The sequence below is a fragment of the Ovis aries genome, chromosome 2 (genome assembly GCF_016772045.2).
Source record: "Ovis aries strain OAR_USU_Benz2616 breed Rambouillet chromosome 2, ARS-UI_Ramb_v3.0, whole genome shotgun sequence".
In the NCBI taxonomy this organism is placed as follows: domain Eukaryota; kingdom Metazoa; phylum Chordata; class Mammalia; order Artiodactyla; family Bovidae; genus Ovis; species Ovis aries.
The window spans coordinates 25191900-25210865 of record NC_056055.1 but is presented as its reverse complement, the minus strand read 5'-3'; positions in this window follow the sequence as shown (position 1 = coordinate 25210865).

Here is an 18966-nt window from a genome sequence, read left to right as displayed (position 1 = left end):
TAAAGTAATGCTCAAAATTCTCCAAGCCAGGCTTCAGCAATACGTGAACTGTGAACTTCCTGATGTTCAAACTGGTTTTAGAAAAAGTAGAGGAAAAAGAGATCAAATTGCCAACATCTGCTGGATCATAGAAAAAGAAAGAGTTCCAGAAAAACATCTATTTCTGCTTTATTGACTATGCCAAAGCCTTTGACTGTGTGGATCACAAGAAACTGTGGAAAATTCTGAAAGAGATGGGAATACCAGACCACCTAATCTGCCTCTTGAGAAATCTGTATGCAGGTCAGGAAGCAACAGTTAGAACTGGACATGAAATAACAGACTGGTTCCAAATAGGAAAGGAGTACTTCAAGGCTGTATATTGTCACTCTGCTCATTTAACTTGTGTGCAGAGTACATCATGAGAAACGCTGGACTGGAAGAAACACAAGCTGGAATCAAGATTGCCACGAGAAATATCAATAACCTCAGATATGCAGAAGACACCACCTTTATGGCAGAAAGTGAAGAGGAGCTAAAAAACCTCTTGATGAAGGTGAAAGTGGAGAGTGAAAGAGTTGGCTTAAAGCTCAACATTCAGAAAACGAAGATCATGGCATCCGCTCCCATCACTTCATGGGAAATAGATGGAGAAACAGTGGAAACAGTGTCAGACTTCATTTTTTGGGCTCCAAAATCACTGCAGATGGTGACTGCAGCCATGAAATTAAAAGACGCTTACTGCTTGGAAGCTAGATCATGTCTGACTCTATTGCAACCCCATGGACTGTAGCTCATCAGGCTCCTTTTTCCATGGGATTTCCTAGCCAAGAATATTGGAATGGTTTGCCATTTCCTTCTCCAGGTATTCTAGGTTGACACACCATCAATTTCTGTGCTACAATGCACCAACTTGTTATCATTTTTTTTTCTTTTCTTTAGATGAGAATATGTGTGTTATATACGCAATGATGAGGCACTGAATTATTTTCTTTTGATTTTGCAGACTGACACTTGTTCTCAATTTGTCCAGAAACCATGGAAGCAATTCAGCCACTGAATGCAGAATGCTATTTTACTTTTTACTTGCCAGTGATCTAAGAACCACTGTTGCATAGTTTTATTTCCTGCTACAATTTCAGCATGCCTTCAGTTAATCCTCTGGATTCAAACCATCCATGAGTGTTCAAATTTCTGGACCTGCCAAATTCATTTAACTCTTTTCTCACCTAGATAATTGCCTATTTAAAAAGAATCCTAATAGACCCATATCTCCTGTGTCCATGGCCACTGGCTTCCCTGTGCACCTGGCTCCACCAGAATACCTATGATCCAAGCAGCCATGCCACCTCCATGCCTGGTCCTCACTGGAGCAGACCCAAGTCCTCCATTGACGCCTCATAAGCTAACTCCTATGGATAATCCACATGCAGAGCTGGGAATAAAACCACAGTTGAGTTCCAGGGGCAGAGTGACTAAGAAAGAAGATCAAAAATAAATTTCCACTAGCTGTACAAGCTACAGATTAAATCCACATAATCAAATAGATAGACTCTGTGTCTGTGGACTATATAAAAGGACAATGAGTGTTTCCACAAAAGAAAATGCTCTAGCTCTGGCAGCTGTGGGCATTGGAGGCAAGCATATGCAGGAGTAGGACCAGACTAGAATCTGAGCTGTCCCTACAGCAGGTCCAGAGACCAGCCCTTCCCAGGATTGAAGGGTCTCCTAGGGAGGTAGAGGTAGGCTGCGGCTCACAGCAGAGGTAAGGATACTGACAGCTGAGACCTGAGAAAAACATTTATGATGATGATGATGTTTTAATTCATTCTGTAGTTGGTTCTGGATTTTTTTTCTCTTCAGCTTTTTCTCCATTGTTCATTTTATTATTATCTCTAAGCTTTTGGAAATTTTAATCATATATTTTTTAAATTTCCTTTATCTATTTCTACTTCTACTTTGGCTTTCTGCAGTTCTGCAGATTTTGTTGCTCTCTGCTTGTAGTTCTGCCTTAGTACATATATAGTCCTTTCTAACTTTGTTTTTATAGTTTTTTTTTCCCACCATGCTGTGTGTTTGTTTTGTTTTCTTTGCTTAATTCCTAAATTGACACTCTGCTTTGGTCTTATTTTGTCTTAGTTTTGTTATTAATTGGTTGTTATCATTTTTGTTTTCTTTGTCTGCTGAGTCACTCTCGTACTTTGTTTCTTTTCTTTGTTTTGGTTTCATTTGTGTGTGTGAGTGTGTGTGTGTGTGTTCCTTTGTTTTGTTTCTATTTGCATTATTTTGCTTTTACCGTTTGTATGGGATTCATTTTATGTTTCTAGGCTCTTTTGGCTGTTGTTTTTCTTTTCTTTTTTTGTCTGTTTTCTATTTTGTTTGTTTGTTTTAATTCCCTTTGTTGCCATAACAAACAGTTTATGGGATCTGAGTTCTCCAACTAGAAGTCAGATCTGTGACTCTGGGAGGGAAGGGCTGAGTCCAGGACACTGGACTACCAAAGAACTCTTGATCTCAGAGAGTATTCCCGTGAAGTCCCCCACAGAATACAAGACCCGGCACCACCCAACTGGCTGCAACATCTAGCAGCAGATGCCTCGAGCAAGCAAGCAAGATAAGAACACAGACCAAATCATCAGCAGATAGGCTGCGCACAGATAGCCCAAAACACATCACCTCACATGGACTATCACCATCCAAGGGAAAAACTCACCTCCCACCAGAACGCAGGCACAAATCCCTCCCAACACAGGCTTGCACAAGCCACTAGACCGACTTTACTCACCAAGGACAGAGAACAATAGCAAGAATTACAACCTATAGCCTGGGGAAATGAGACCTTAAACACAATAAGTTAGACAAAATTAAAAGACAGAGGAACATTTTGCAAATAAAGGAACAAAGTAAAAAACAGGACCAAATAAATTAAGAGGAAATAGTTAAACTACCTGTAAAATAGTTCAAAATAATGATAGGAAAGATGTTCCAAAATCTCAATAGTTGCCTATTTAAAGTGTTTCAAACAAAGAAGAGATGAAAATTATATTTCATACTAATTTGAGACTTTAATTATAAAATGCTTGTCTCAGTATCTATAATATTTCTTTTTACTTGGTCATATGACCATATCCTGACATTTCATAATAAATGAAATTAATGAAGTTTGATTAGTTACAGAGATTTAACTAAACAGCACTATGGAAGGTTAATATGACTATATTTCAGCAAGTAAAATAATTTATGAATAATTGCCATTGTCTATGAGGGGCAACCTGGCCCCAAGAATTTTATGTAGATGCACTTGGAAGAAATAGCTTCTTTTTTTTCCAGTCTTTTGGTTAAATTTTAAAATTCAGATTATTTATCTTATTTCCTGATACTCCACACAACTTTATTTTTTTTTCAGCTTCCCAGATATTTACATAACTTTCTTATATCTTTTAAAGTTCTCTTTATTTTTATTTCTCTAATGACCAGACTAGGAGGTGACGTTTGCTCCCTGTAGGCATTGGTCTGTTTTGCAGTAAAATCTGTTTGCAGTAATATCCTGAATATATACATATGGTATGATTTAGCACATGCATCAAGTCATAACTAAACAAATCACACCAGTATCATTCATTATGGGCAAAATCTCAAAACAATTATCTATCAACAGAAAAGTTAGACCATAAACTGCAGAATGTTCATAGCACGAAATTTTATTGGCAATGAAAACCAACAAACCACAGCTAGCCTCACAACACAGATGAATACAAATACTGAATGAGTATAGACAGACAGAAGTATACATGTTCTGTGTTACCATTACAAAGTGCTTGAAAATGAGAAACTAAAACACAATATTTAGGGATGCATGAATGGTAAGGTTATCCATTTTAAGATGTGGATGTTAATATCATAAGTGATAAGTTGGTTACCTTCAGAAAGATTTAGGAATGATAGAGATGGGGCAAGAGGGAGTCTGAAATGTTATCAGTGCTTGAATTCTCCACCTGAAGGTGTGGTTTCACATGTATATTCACTTAGTGATAATTTATTGAGGGTCTCATTCATTTTTATGCACTTTTCTATTTGCATTGAATGTTTTAGAATTTTAAACAAACTGTAGCATGGAAGCATATAGCTTCAATTACAGACTCCAACATAATCATCCTCTCTCTCATTCTCCTTCTCGTCTCCCTCTCCAATTTTTTTGTCAATTTCCCCAATCATGACATTAAAGAGATAGATTAGATGACTTCTAAACTCATCTCCAGTCCTTGTATTTTCTGATTCTAATTTGCTGATAATTTGTAAGATATTTTTCTGCAAGAAAATTATTGTTTGTTTCCTAAAAGACACATTTTTTTTTCAATTTCATCTCTTGCTTTTTATGCTTCTAAAGGAGTGATCAACCACCCTATCAGCTTGCTTGACTTTTGGTAAAATAATGAATGGCAGTGGTGAAGGAGAAAAACCATTTACTTTGTTGTCTTCTAACAAATGTCAGTTGAGACAGAAAGTGATGGTTAAGGAAAGGAGATGGTCCTTACCATCCAATCCCCTAAATGTAACAGGACTTCTGGAGGAGAAAGTGGGGACAAGGGTAAAATTTGTAAAGTATTTTTAAAAATGGTTAACCCAAAACAGATAAAGACATTTGGCTTCATTAGATTTTTTGAGATGAACAGAGGCTCTAGATTTATTAGGGATTCTGTTGCCATTTGAAAAAGAAAGATAATTAAACATACAGGGAGCCATCAAGGAAAAGTTAGTCTATCCTGAGGGCACTGTTCACCTTGAGGAAGAGCCACAGTATGAGCACCATTCTGTCTTGGAGGCTTGACACCTGAATTGTCAGTATTCAGAGTGGTTCCATTTCCCAGGACAGATGCACATTAAAACATCTCTCAGAAGCTGACATCTCAAAACCAGAAAGATCTCATTTCCTTCTATTGAGAATTTCAATTGTCAAATAGACCAAATGAACACTTTCATGAGTGCCAGCTGCAAAATACAAATATCAGCAGGTTGACTTAGAGGTTTCCTTCAGTTGTGCTTCTTTAAGACCTCCACTGACCTTGGCAATAAGGACCAGCTTCGTGGGGAATGTTTGGAGTTACTTTCATTTAGTGCTTGCTTTTGAACCCTCCTGTTTCTTTGCACCCCTATCTTGACAGTCTCTTCCCACACTGTTCAGTTCAGTTCAGTCGCTCAGTCGTATCTGACTCTTTGAGACCCCATGAACTGCAGCACGCCAGGCCTCCCTGTCCATCCTCAACTCCAGGAGGTTACATAAACTCATGTCCATTGAGTCGGTGATGCCATCCAACCATCTCATCCTCTGTCGTCCCCTTCTTCTCCTGCCCTCAATCTTTCCCAGCATCAGGGTCATTTCAAATGAGTCAGCTCTTCGCATCAGGTGGCCAAAATATTGGAGTTTCAGCTTCAACATCAGTCCTTCCAATGAACACCCAGGACTGATCTCCTTTAGGATGGACTGGTTGGGTCTCCTTGCAGTCCAAGGGACTCTCAAGACTCTTCTCCAACACCACTGTTCAAAAGCATCAATTCTTCAGTGCTCAGCTTTCGTCACAATCCAACTCTTGCATCCATACATGACCACTGGAAAAACCATAGCCTTGACTAGATGGACTTTTTTTGGTAAAGTAATGTCTCTGCTTTTTAATATGTTGTCTAGGATGGTCATAACTTTCCTTCCAAGGAGTAGGCATTTTTAAATTTTATGGCTGTAATCACCATTTTCCCGCACAGGTACAGTGCAAATGAACAGGCTTCTGGATCCGAAATCACAGTCATGTACTGATCTTTCTCCCTCACATTCCTCACTATCAGGATTGGACTTATGTCATACCTTTATAGCAGCGTCTTACTCAGCTCTGGCTGCTGTAATAGTATATCAGGCATCCCCCCAAAATAGGAATTTTTATTTTCTCACATTCTGGAGGCTGGAAGTCCAAGATCAAAGAGCCAGCAAGGACAGGTTCTGGTGAGAGCTCAATTTCTGGCTTATAGTCAGCCACTTATTGATGTGTGCTTATATAGACAGAGGAGCACTCTGGTCTTTCTTCCTCTTCTTATAAGGGCACTAATATCCAAGTCAGGTTTCAGCAATACATGAACCATAAACTTTCAGATGTTCAAGATGGTTTTAGAGAAGGCAGAGGAACCAGAGATCAAATTGCCAACATCTGCTGGATCATGAAGAAAGCAGGAGAGTTCCAGAAAAACATCTATTTCTGCTTTATTGACTATGCCAAAGCCTTTGACTGTGTGGATCACAAGAAACTGTGGAAAATTCTGAAAGAGATGGCAATACCAGACCACCTGACCTGCCTCTTGAGAAATCTGTATGCAGGTCAGGAAGCAATAGTTAGAACTGGACATGGAACAACAGACTGGTTCCAAATAGGAAAAGGAGTATGTCAAGGCTGTATATTGTCACCCTGCTTATTTAACTTCTATGCAGAGTACATCATGAGAAACGTTGAGCTGGAGGAAGCACAAGCTGGAATCAAGATTACCAGGAGAAATATCAATAACCTCAGATACGCAGATGACACCACCCTTATGGCAGAAAGTGAAGAAGAACTAAAGAACCTCTGATGAAAGTAAAAGAAGAGAGTGAAAAAGTTGGCTTAAAGTTCAACATTCAGAAAACTAAGGTCATGGCATCCAGTCCCATCACTTCTTGGGAAATAGATGGGGAAACAGTGGAAACAGTGGAAACAGTGGCTGGCTTTATTTTTCTGGGGCCCAAAATCACTGCAGATGGTGATTACAGCCATGAAATTAAAATACACTTACTCCTTGGAAGAAAAGTTATGACCAACCTAGACAGCATATTAAAAAGCAGAGACATTACTTTGCCAACAAATGTCCATCTAGTCAAGGCTATGGTTTTTCCAGTGGTCATATATGGATGTGAGAGTTGGACTATAAAGAAAGCTGAATGCAGAAGAATTGATGCTTTTGAACAGTGGTGTTGGAGAAGAGTCTTGAGAGTCCCTTGGACTGCAAGGAGACCCAACCAGTCCATCCTAAAGGAGATCAGTCCTGGGTGTTCATTGGAAGGACTGATGTTGAAGCTGAAACTCCAATATTTTGGCCACCTGATGCGAAGAGCTGACTCATTTGAAATGACCCTGATGCTGGGAAAGATTGAGGGCAGGAGAAGAAGGGGACGACAGAGGATGAGATGGTTGGATGGCATCACCGACTCAATGGACATGAGTTTATGTAACCTCCTGGAGTTGAGGATGGACAGGGAGGCCTGGCGTGCTGCAGTTCATGGGGTCTCAAAGAGTCAGACACAACTGAGTGACTGAACTGAATTGAATCCCTTTTCATTGGAGCCCCCATCTCATGACCTCATCTAACCCTAATTATTTCCCAAAGGCTCTGTCTCTAAATATCATCACCTTGGGGATTAGGGATTCCACACATGAATTTTGGGGAAATATAACTCAATCCACAGAAAGTAGATTAATTTTTGGAAGCCCCCAGAAATGGGGGTAAGAGACACCTTAACTAGTGCCACCTTATCCTAACCATGGCTTTTCCCTGCAAATGGCCTGAGGTATATGATGGGAATGCAGCTTATCTCCAGGAGACAGAAGCGTCAGCCTTGATCCTGACATTTTACAAAGAAATGGTTTTTCCTGAAGAACAGTTAGGGAGTCTCACTTCTTTCTCTCAGCTTGAGCTGCAGATGAGATCCTGGTCTATAGATTCATTTAGGAGCCACTCCCAGGGAAGAAGCCTGAAGTCTTTCTCAACTGCACCCAAAGACAAACAAAATAAGAGACCATTTTACTCAATGGAGATGCTACCCTAGTGATGTTATCCTATGTTTCTATGTAAGCAGCCAGTGCCAGCCACAGAGATGCTCTTGACCTCCTGCAGGGAAAGGGTACTGGAGAGGAGAAGTGGAGGAAAAGAATTCACAGATGTTTCCAATTTGTGGCCCATGGTGAACTGAGAGAGGAGGGATGGTACAGGGAAACATTTCAGAACCTCAAGGATAGTAGTTTATGGGAACATTGAGCCTTGATACTTAAGTCTTTCTGGATCGAGAAGGCCAGAGTAGTGTCATGGAATAAGTCCAATCTTAGGGCAACTTCCCTAAGCCTTGCTTTTCTCATCTGAGACAAACACTGCTATTTTACAGATATTAGGCAGAATGAGGTCATTTTCATTACTTTTTGACTTCTGGTATATTAAAAAATACCAAATAGGCTTACAAAAATTATATTACATTTCAATGATTTACATGTAACAGATTTTCTGTTTCTCTGGTCCCATTCCCCTCAGCATAGTCAACCTTCAACAGGGTTATATGTATACCTTCTAACAAACAACAGGCAAATCAAGAATATGTGCTTGTCTTTGATTCAAATTCATGTTCACAACACCTAGAACATATGCAGGGCATAGTCAATAAAGTTAGGGTTGTCAAATGTAGCAAATGAAAATATAAGATGCTCAGAAATTTGATTTCAATGTTAAACCTTAAAAGTATATTTCACACAATATATGATACATATGTATACTTTAAAAATCACTGTTTTTTTAATTTAAATTTAACCAGGTAAGGCATTGTTTATTTTACCTAGCTATCTTAAATGTTTATTTTTAAAAGAATAAATAAATGATTTTATGTGTATATTCATTTGACCATGTGGATTACAACAAACTGTTGAAAATTCTGAAGAGATGGGAATGCCAGACCACCTTACCAGTCTCCTAAGAAGGAAGTCAAGAAGCAACAGTCAGAATCAGACATGGAACAATGGACTGGTTCAAAATTGAGAGAGGAGTATGACAAGGCTGTATATTGTCACCCTATTTATTTAATTTACATGCAGAACATATCATGTAAAATATTAGGCTAGATGAATCACGAGTTGGAATCAAGATTGCTGGGAGAAATATCAACAGCCTTAGATCTGCAGATGATATCACTCTAACGGCAGAGAGTGAAGAAGAACTAAAGAGTCTCTTGATGAGGGTCAAAAAGCAAAAAAAAAAAAAAAGAAAAGAAAAAACTGGCTTGAAACTCAACATTAAAAAAACTGAGAACATGGCATCTGATTCCATTACTTTTTCAGCAAATAGATGCAGAAAAAGTGGAAACAGTAACAGATTTTATTTTCTTGGGCTCCAAAATCACTGTGAATGGTGACTGTAGCTATGAAATTAAAAGATGCTTGCTTCTTGGAAGCTATGACAAACCTAGATAGTGTATTTAAAAGCAGAGACATCACTTAGTGAACAAAGATCCATGTATTCAGTGTTATGGTTCTTCCAGTAGTCATGTATGGATGTGAGAGTTGGACCATAAAGAAGGCTTAGCATCAAACAATTGATGCTTTTGAGTTGTGATGCTGTAGAAAACTCTTGAGAGTCCCTTGGACAGCAAGGAGAAAACTAGTCAATCTTAAAGGAAATAAACCCTGAATATTGACTGGAAGGACTGATGATGAAGCTGAAGCTCCAGTACTTTGGCCACCTAATGCAAAGAGCCTATTCACTGAAAAAGACCCTGATGCTGGAAAAGATTGAGCCAGGAGGAGAAAGGGTGGATAGAGGATGAGATGGTTGAGTGATATCATCGACACAACAGACATGAGTTTGAGCAAACTCCAGGAGATAGTGAAGGACAGGGAAGCCTGGCATGCTGCAGTCCATGGAGTCTCAGAATCAGACATGACTTAGTGACTGAACACAGTATATTCATTTATGCATTCATTGATGTTAAATTATTTAATAGTTTGGTTTCCTCTACTTACCTTTTCATATTTTAAACTAAGTCTTCCCTATGAGGTTCAGCTTTAATACATCTTTCTCAATATCTGCTAAGAGGTCCCAGTCTCTCAATTTTATGACAGTTTAATTTTTATTATGTAATTTATATTTATCTGTTATTATTATTCATATATGTGTATCTTTTTATATTATATGACCATTGAGATTATAAATGGACACAATATATGCTTTGATTTTTTTGTAGTGAGGAAATGTGCTCAATGTTTTCTAATCCACTGATCTCTATGACTATAAATTCCCAAGGATATGAAGTACATTGTATAAAATATCAAACAGTGAAAATGCTGATCATAATTGTCTTTTAATTTTGCAGTTGACTGCACCCTCACAGCCTTCTGGCTTATTTGGAGAAAGATATTCACAAACAGAAATATAGACTTGAAAGAAAGCTTGCTTGGAATACAGAGCCAAAATTTTATTATAAGACAAGAATGGAGCATGTACCATGAGAGACAGTCCCACCACACAAGCAGAGAAAATAGGAATCCCAAAAGGATTCATTCAGCTTCCATAAATAGAAGTTGTATGAGGGATATTTGAAGGGTAGGAGAGTGAGTATAATAACCGTGTCCTTAAAAAAGGACCACATACACAATCAGACTCTAGATATCATTGAAAGTAGGGGTGGTGAAATAGCAAAAGCATTTATAAACCCTCAGAGTGATTGAAGAAGAATCCTAGAATCCCTGGAGGAAGTGTTTTGTTTCATTTCTATATCCAGCCTGGGGCAGGAATAAGGCTGGTAACAATGAAAATTATAGTACTTGCTTTCATGAGGCTCATGTTCTAGTAGGAGAATAAACTCCCAAATAAGCAAGTGACAAATAGATGTACATCATTTTAACATGATGTACACTTTGTTGTACAAGTGAATCATGATGATTAGAGGATGAGGAGAAATGAGGTTTTTTCTTTTAAAGGGGTCAAATTTAAGCTAAAAACCTGATAGAAGTGAGTGAAGTTAAAGGAAGATTTGCAAGAAAGTACAGCAGTGCCAAAGGTACTGGAGCAGGATTATTCTTAGACACTTGATGCTGCTGCTGCTTCCAAGTTGCTTCAGTCGTGTCTGACTCTGTGCAGGCCCACAGATGGCAGCCCACCAGGCTTCCCCGTCTCTGGGATTCTCCAGGCAAGAATACTGGAGTGGGTTGCCATTTCCTTTTCCAATGCATGAAAGTGAAAAGTGAAAATGAAAGTGAAGTCGCTCAGTCCTGTCCGACTCTTAGCAACCCCATGGACTGCAGCCTACCAGGCTCCTCCGTCCATCAAAAAGACCAGGGCAGGTGGTACAGATCAAGTGGTGAGAAGAGGGGTGAGGGATAAGAGATGAAGCAAAATAGATAAACTGGAGTAAATTACTTGTGATTAATTTTCTTCATTGTAATGGAAAAAAACTGCCAGATTTTGAAGGGAGGAAGTGAATTGTCTTATTTGCATTTCTAAAATGTCACATTTTCTAGAATATAGAGTGAGGCAAAATGTGAAAAGAGCCCATTTTGGAGGCTATTTTCATAACCCAAATGAGAGAAAATGTGGATTGTAGGAGTAGGTTGCGAACAGTGAAGTTGGTGAATAATGTATTTGAGATACATTTTGAAAATGGAGCCAATAAGACTTGCTTTTGGATTAAGGAGGTATGAGACTGGACAATCAAATGAAAATAATATCATTAACCAAGATGTAGGGAAAGGGGATTTGTGGAGAAGAGGGTCTATGTGGATGAAACCAATAAAATGTCTAAAAGGAGCTGTTGAGTAGTTGCTTGGAAAATGAGCCTAAGGCTCAGAGAAGTAGTCAAGCTAGTGATAAAATTTTGTGGTCTTTAGAATATTATTGGAGAAGGCAATGGCACCCCACTCCAGTACTCTTGCCTGGAAAATCCCATGGATGGAGGAGCCTGGTGGACTACAGTCCATGGGGTCGCTAAGAATCGGACACGACTGAGCAACTTCACTTTCACTTTTCACTTTCATGCATTGGAGAAGGAAATGGCAACCCATTCCAGTGTTATTGCCTGGAGAATCCCAGGGACGGGGAGGCCTGGTGGGCTGCCATCTATGGGGTCGCACAGAGTCAGACACAACTGAAGCGACTTAGCAGTAGCAGCAGCAGCAGCAGAGCATTGTTGATTTATAAAGACATGAAATTAGATCAAATCATCCAAGGAATATATGCCAATAGCAAAGAGAAGACAAAGAGCTGACCCCTGGCACCTTCATCAGACAGCAGATGCAGGAAAATGAATGTGCGGCATGAAAGAAGAAACCCAGAAAACTCAGCTACTTCAGAAGGCAAGAGCAAAAAATATGTCTGGAAGAAAGATGTAATCAACTTTTTTCATGCTTTCATTACACATGTATCTTATCTAATGGGACATTTATTAATTGGCCAATGTGTATAACAACACATGAGTCATCATCTTAGGAGTGCTTTCCATAAAGTCGTAAGACAAACCACTTACTGGAGTGAATTCCAGGGGGAAATGAGAGCAGATAATCCCTGATAGCTCAGCTGGTAATGACTCTGCCTGCAATGCAGGAGACCATGGTTTGATTCCTGGGTCAGGAAGATCTGCTGGAGAAGGGATAGGCTACCTGCTCCAGTAGTCCTGGGCTTCCATTGTGGCTCAGCTAGTAAAGAATCCACCTGCAATATGAGAGACTTGGGTTCGACCCCTGGGTTGGGAAGATCCCCTGGAGAAGAGATAGGCTATTCACTCCAGTATTCTGGTCTGGAGAATTCCATGGACTTTACAGTCCATGGGGATCACAAAGAGGCGGACACAGATGAGTGACTTTCACTTTCAGTGTGAAAATAGGAAAGCAGACAAAATCTTTGAGAAGTTTTATTAAAGATAGAAGCGGAATAAAAGAGTGGTGGCTGGATGGAGATATGGAAGTCAAAGAAAAGGTTTTTCAGAGATAGAAGATACTCTGCAGATTTTATTGCAGTGAAGTTGAAATCTTCAGAGGAAACTGAAAATTTTATAATGCAGGAGACTGGAGACTACACAAGAGCAAGCTCCTTGAGAAGGTAAGAGAATCACTTTGGTGATGGAGTTGGCCTCAGGAGTAGAGACAATTTTATCTGTTGTCTCTAGAGTAAAGAGAACACATATGTGTATAATGGAGAGGAAATGTTAGGTGTGGTGGAAAAGAGTAATTGTTCTTTGACTGCTACTAATTTCTCAGTGAAATAAGAGTACACAAATCAGAGAATGAGAAAGGAGCAGATATTGGCGATTTGAGCAAGGATGAAATGGTTGTATATGGGAGTAGGAAAGAAAAATAATAATGCTTAGAGAAATAATAGTATTTTTGCTGGACAGCACCAAGTTTTCTTAAGGTTTGTTCATAAATAGATTGTGGATTTGGTCAGCACAGTTGTTTTTCTCCTTTCATATTAAACTTACTTGAGTATAGACTAAAGAGTCTAATTAATTGGATTTAATTAAATTTAAAATCATGCCAAGGAACTTTAATAGAGGTTGGGAGGATCATGGGATTTAAGGATGCATTAAAAGAATGATTAGCAAAATAGACAATGGAATATTCCATACTTAAAGAAATTAAGAACACTATGGCAGAGATAAACAGTTAAATACTAGAAACCTCAATGTATTGGAAGTCTATGTGTTTTTGAAAGTTGCTGAAGTAGGAATATTATAAAGGGTGAACTGGAAATATAGGTTGTTGTTATTGTTCGGTTGCTAAGTCATATCTGACTCTGCAACCCCATGGACTGCAGAGCACCAGGCTTCCCTGTCCTTCACTATTTTCTGGAGTTTGCTGAAATTCAGGAACTCTAAGATATGGAGCTTAAAAAAGTGAATGCCTAAAACTGATATTTTTGAGGTGGCTTAGATAATGGTGATGGAAAGTCTTTGTGATATTTCTAAGGAAGTGAATGGTTAAGGTGGCATAGAGAAAAAAAAAATTATAAATGAGAAAATCAAGGCATTTGATGAATTATCCTCTGGGTTTTGTAGGTACCACGAGTAATTTAATGAGTCCCCACTATAATAGCATTGTTTTATATACAACTTATAAAATAGCAAATTTTCTTAAAATAATTTGCAATATTTCTTAAATTATTTTTATATACAGTTTTATTATTTTATATAGGGTTGGAATTTTCTCAGATCTGTCATTTTATAAAATAGTTTTATGTTTTTTGATAACATCTGATTGTTTCAAATAATATGAGTAGACCTATGTAAAGAACTTACTAGTGAAAAAAATCCCCATAACCTCTGCTTACTGATGATTAAGAAAGACTGTGGCAACAACTGTGGCCTCCTATGCCAACCATGAGTTGACACAAGCCCCAGAAATTCATGATTAGAAAAACAGAGGAATGCAGAAACAAAGATAGGTCAACCAGGCAGGGACAAAACCATAACTTAATAAATCAGTCCCAAAGGCTGCCAGTTCTGTCTCAAAGGTAAAGACAGTCCAATGCACATTCTTCCGCTGTTGTGTGGAAACCAGATCCCAGTAAGACAGAAAATAGCTATCATGAGCACATATCCACCAGACTGTCTCGAACATGAAGACTGATAAGGCTGACCCTATGGCTTCACCTGGTTACCTCACCACCCACTAATCAGAAATTGTGCATTAGTTGATCATGTTCCCCACAACCTTCTCCTTCACTTTGTCTTTAAAAACACATCCCTAAAAGCCACTGGGGGGTTCAAGACTTTTAAGTATGAGCTGTCCATTCTCCCTGTTTGGCACCCTGCAATAAACACTGTAATTTTCTTCACCTACAAGCTGGTGTTAGTAGATTGACTTTGCTGCGCAGCAAGCTAGAAAACCAAATTTTGGGTTGAAAATATAACTATTGAACCTAGAGATTGTATCTTATTTTCATTACTTCCCAGATTTTCTATATGACCCAGATTCTTATACTAAGCTTAGAAGAGCCACAATATTGATATTAAGTATCATTTGATCATCATAACTAGTATAGACTCATATATGAGAGATTCCCCATGAAGGATAAATGTTGATACATCACTAAGATGGAAATAAGAAGGTCAAGTCTGAGCCCTGATATCAGGGAAGACTTCAAAATGTTGACTTTGTTATCTGAGAAATCTAATATGATGGTAAGAACATATCAACAGGAATTGTCTGGTTCCATTTTGGTAAGGTTGGTGATCCTTTGGGTTGAAATAGCTATCTAGCCTACTGTTTTTAAGAAAAAGTTAAAGAAGAGAAACAAGGTTCATCTTGCAAGTACAAGGAACTAGTAAGAACCAGAATAACTGGTGGTAAACCAGGTGGGCAGTTTTAGCTTGTGGCTGGGCTTTGTCCTAGGTTCTGGATAGAACTAATCAGAAATGAGAAAGAGTCAGCTTTTACTTCAGAATTAAGGGGAAGACTGTACTTCTTTGGTCAGGGTAGGTTTATGAGACCTTGAACTTAAGATACCAATAGAATTCCCAAATTCCATTTTCTCTTGAAGTGAGTCATTGGACCGAGGACCCATGATTAGTTAGCACTGGTGTAAATAACAATGAATATTGATATTGGATATTGGATGTTAGATACCAACATTTCTTTAGTTTTCTTTCATTATATATCTTAAACCCCAGCTCATTTCACCAGAAAATATGTTTTATATCAAACCTTATCTATAAATCTTAGGAGATAAAAACTCAATGGTAGAAGCTAGTCTCTGATCTCAAGGAGCTGAGAGTAATGTATATTCACACAAAAATCACTTTTTCTTCTAAATCCAGTGAGTGATCTGTACCAAGTCCAAAATCAGACATATCACTGTGGAGGTTAGAAGAGGTATCATGTCACAGCTGAACAAAGTGGACACAGAAAGATTCCAGGAGAAGGCTCAGTCAGACAACCAGAGCTTTCAGCCATCATTCACAGATACTTCTGCTGTTTTCTCATATTTTCTGTCTTCTTCCAAAATCATCTATCTATGTTTACCTGCTTATCCTTTCCAATAGACTTTAAACAAACACAGTTTTACATTTGGAAGATGATAAGTAAAGTCTGAAAATATTGCTGTTATTTTTTTCACTAGTGTCCTAATAGTTCTTATTTCTATGTTAGGTTTTATTGCATTGGCTCAAAATTCCAGAATAGCATTAGAGACTAATGGTGAAGAAGAGTAGCATTGTTTTGTTTCTATTCAAATTGGAAAACTATTTGTTATGTATTTTAGCAGGTTAGTATGAGACTGAATATTATTATAGTCTTTGTGTCCAGAAACTTATCTATTAGTTTGTTAAAGAACTTCCTTTAAATGAAAGAAAGTTTAAATTTAAAAAAAGAAAGTAAGTAAGATTCCAGGAGGAGGGAGTATCTGAAAACATTTTCTCAGAAAATAGAAGAGAACAGGAAGAAAATTTAAAAAAAGGAAGAATGGAGTTAAAGTTTCAGTGGAAACAGCTGCCAAAGCCTACTGCAATGTTGGCATAAACAACTATAGGCTTTCTTGTTCAGAAATTCTCCTATTCCTACCTGCAGACCTATAGGTAGATTTTTCCTACTTATAATTCCTTGCTTTGCTGACAGTCTCATGTTCAGGAACCACATCCAGCTATGCAGAATGGCATGTGCAGGCTCTGTCCAGATTCCTAGAGTATGGTAAAAGTTACAGAATGGTGATGGAAATAACATGCAAACTCAGATAAAATAATATGAGGCTGCCTTTCCATTCTGTTCAGTGCATTTCTAGACAATAGTTCATATTCTCCTTCCTCTAGAATACTGGTCCTGTGGAGCCTGCAAAACCTAACAGAGAGAAAAAAGGCAAGATGGTTAGCATTAACCATAGTTCTGGAAGAGTAGACAGTCCTGCAATAGAAGAGTTTGTCTTTGAGGTTCACCACCTTGAGGGGAAGGACTGCTGCCAATATCCCTTCCTCTGTTCACTGGACCTGAAGCTTACCCCCTTCCCCTATCTTCCACCCTTGCTCCATGAAGGAGCCAATCAGATGAATCTGAATGACTGTTTCTTTCAACTTTTCCACCCAGTCAAGGCCAGCCTTCTTAACTTCCTAGAATAAGTCAATCTATTTGCTACTTCAGCACCTTTCCTGGTTTTTGTTCCTCTTCCCAAAACATCCTTCCCAGTGCTCTTTGCTTGTCCTCTAACTTCTGCTCAAGATTAGAAAATCTTGCTCTTGATCTCAGCCTCCAAGTCACTTCTGAATAGGGGAACTTTGCAATTATTATAAGGTAACCCTATATTAACCTTTATCCTGGCACAGTTTTTTTTTTTTTTCTCTTATTAACTCCTAGCACTGATGTAATTGTTTACTTGTCTGTGATCTTTCTAACCAACTGAAATGCCATGTCCCTAAGGAATTTGATCATGTTAGTACCCCATCTGGAACAGTGTCTAGCACAAAGTTCATAAATAATACATGATTTGTGATGAATAATTTCATTTTAAAAAGTTTTTAGTGATGTTATAACTACACTCCAACTCAACTTTTTCCAAGGCAGAAACTTTTCCCCACTCTAGAACCCAGCCACTCTGTTCTATTCACAGCTGAATTCCACGTTCTATAAGAAATCTCAGTAATTTGAAGTGTGATTTCACAATTCCTTCCTTCATCCTTTAACAGAGTTTCTTCTTCCATTTCACTTCACATATATCCACCCCCAGAGAAATCTTAAAATATCAGAAAAGTTACACGCCATTTCCTTTTAAAGTTAAAATTCATGTCATCTGTGACAGTGATGATAGAAGTTCACACTTTAGATGAGAGCCTCCAAATCATTAGCGATCCACACTGAAATGGTTTGAAACTCTCCTCTACATCATTTGCCTGAAAAGAATAAAGAAAAACACAATAAAAACTCTTCCCTTTCAGATATTTGGTAACTATGCATGCCAACCCAGGGATTGAACCCGGCTCTCCTGGATTGTAGACTGAGCCGCCAGGGATGCCTGTTTTGTTCTTTTTATTTTAAGATAAAAACCGTTTACTCTATATTTAGGGCTCTATGATTTTCCATGTGACTTTTGGAACCAACTCTGTACACTTTATCATGTATTTGTGGCAGTATGGAAACTGAAACTCACAGAAATTATTTAAAATCAGGAAAAATTTAGAGAATTTGAAACTGAGGCTGACTCAAATACCTAGACCCTAAACTTAGGCTAAACATCAGAACAACATCAAATATCCCATCTTGCCTGCTTCAAGTACTCAGGGATATAAATTCTATATAAATCACTCAGTAATGTGTATTCACATTGATAATATTTACCAATTTACAAAGTACACATCTGTGATCCCCTCCTTTACCGCAACATGAAATGCAAAAAAAAAAAAAAAAAAAAAAGAGCTCATTGCTTTTGCCGGCAATCATGTACAACATGGCTGACTCCTCCCTAACCAAAAATCAACATGTTCAACTTCAATAATCCTTGGAGTTCGAAGAAAGAGACATAGAGTCTGCTATTGAGTGTGCATTTTGGTCACTGACATCGTCATGTTGATGTGATCACTAATCTAGAGCCAGACATCTTGGAATGTGAAGTCAAGTGGGCCTTAGAAAGCATCACTACAAACAAAGCTAGTGGAGGTGATGGAATTCCAGTGGAGCTGTTTCAAAACCTGAAAGATGATGCTGTGAAAGTGCTGCACTCAATATGCCAACAAATTTGGAAAACTCAGCAGTGGCCACAGGACTGGAAAAGGTCAGTTTTCATTCCAATTCCAAAAGGCAATGCCAAAGAATGCTCAAACTACCGCACAGTTGCACTCATCTCACATGCTAGTAAAGTAATGCTCAAAATTCTCCAAGCCAGGCTTCAGCAATATGTGAACCATGAACTCCCTGATGTCCATCTGGTTTTACAAAAGGCAGAGGAACCAGAGATCAAATTGTCAATATCCACTGGATCACGGAAAAAGCAAGAGAGTTCCAGCAAAACATCTATTTCTGCTTTATTGACTATGCCAAAGCCTTTGACTGTGTGGATCACAATAAACTGTGGAAAATTCTTCAAGAGATGGGAATACCAGACCACCTGACCTGCCTCTTGAGAAATCTGTATACAGGTCAGGCAGCAACAGTTAGAACCGAACATAGAACAGACTGGTTCCAAATAGCAAAAGGAGTCCGCCAAGGCGGTATATTGTCACCCTGCTTATTTAACTTATATGCA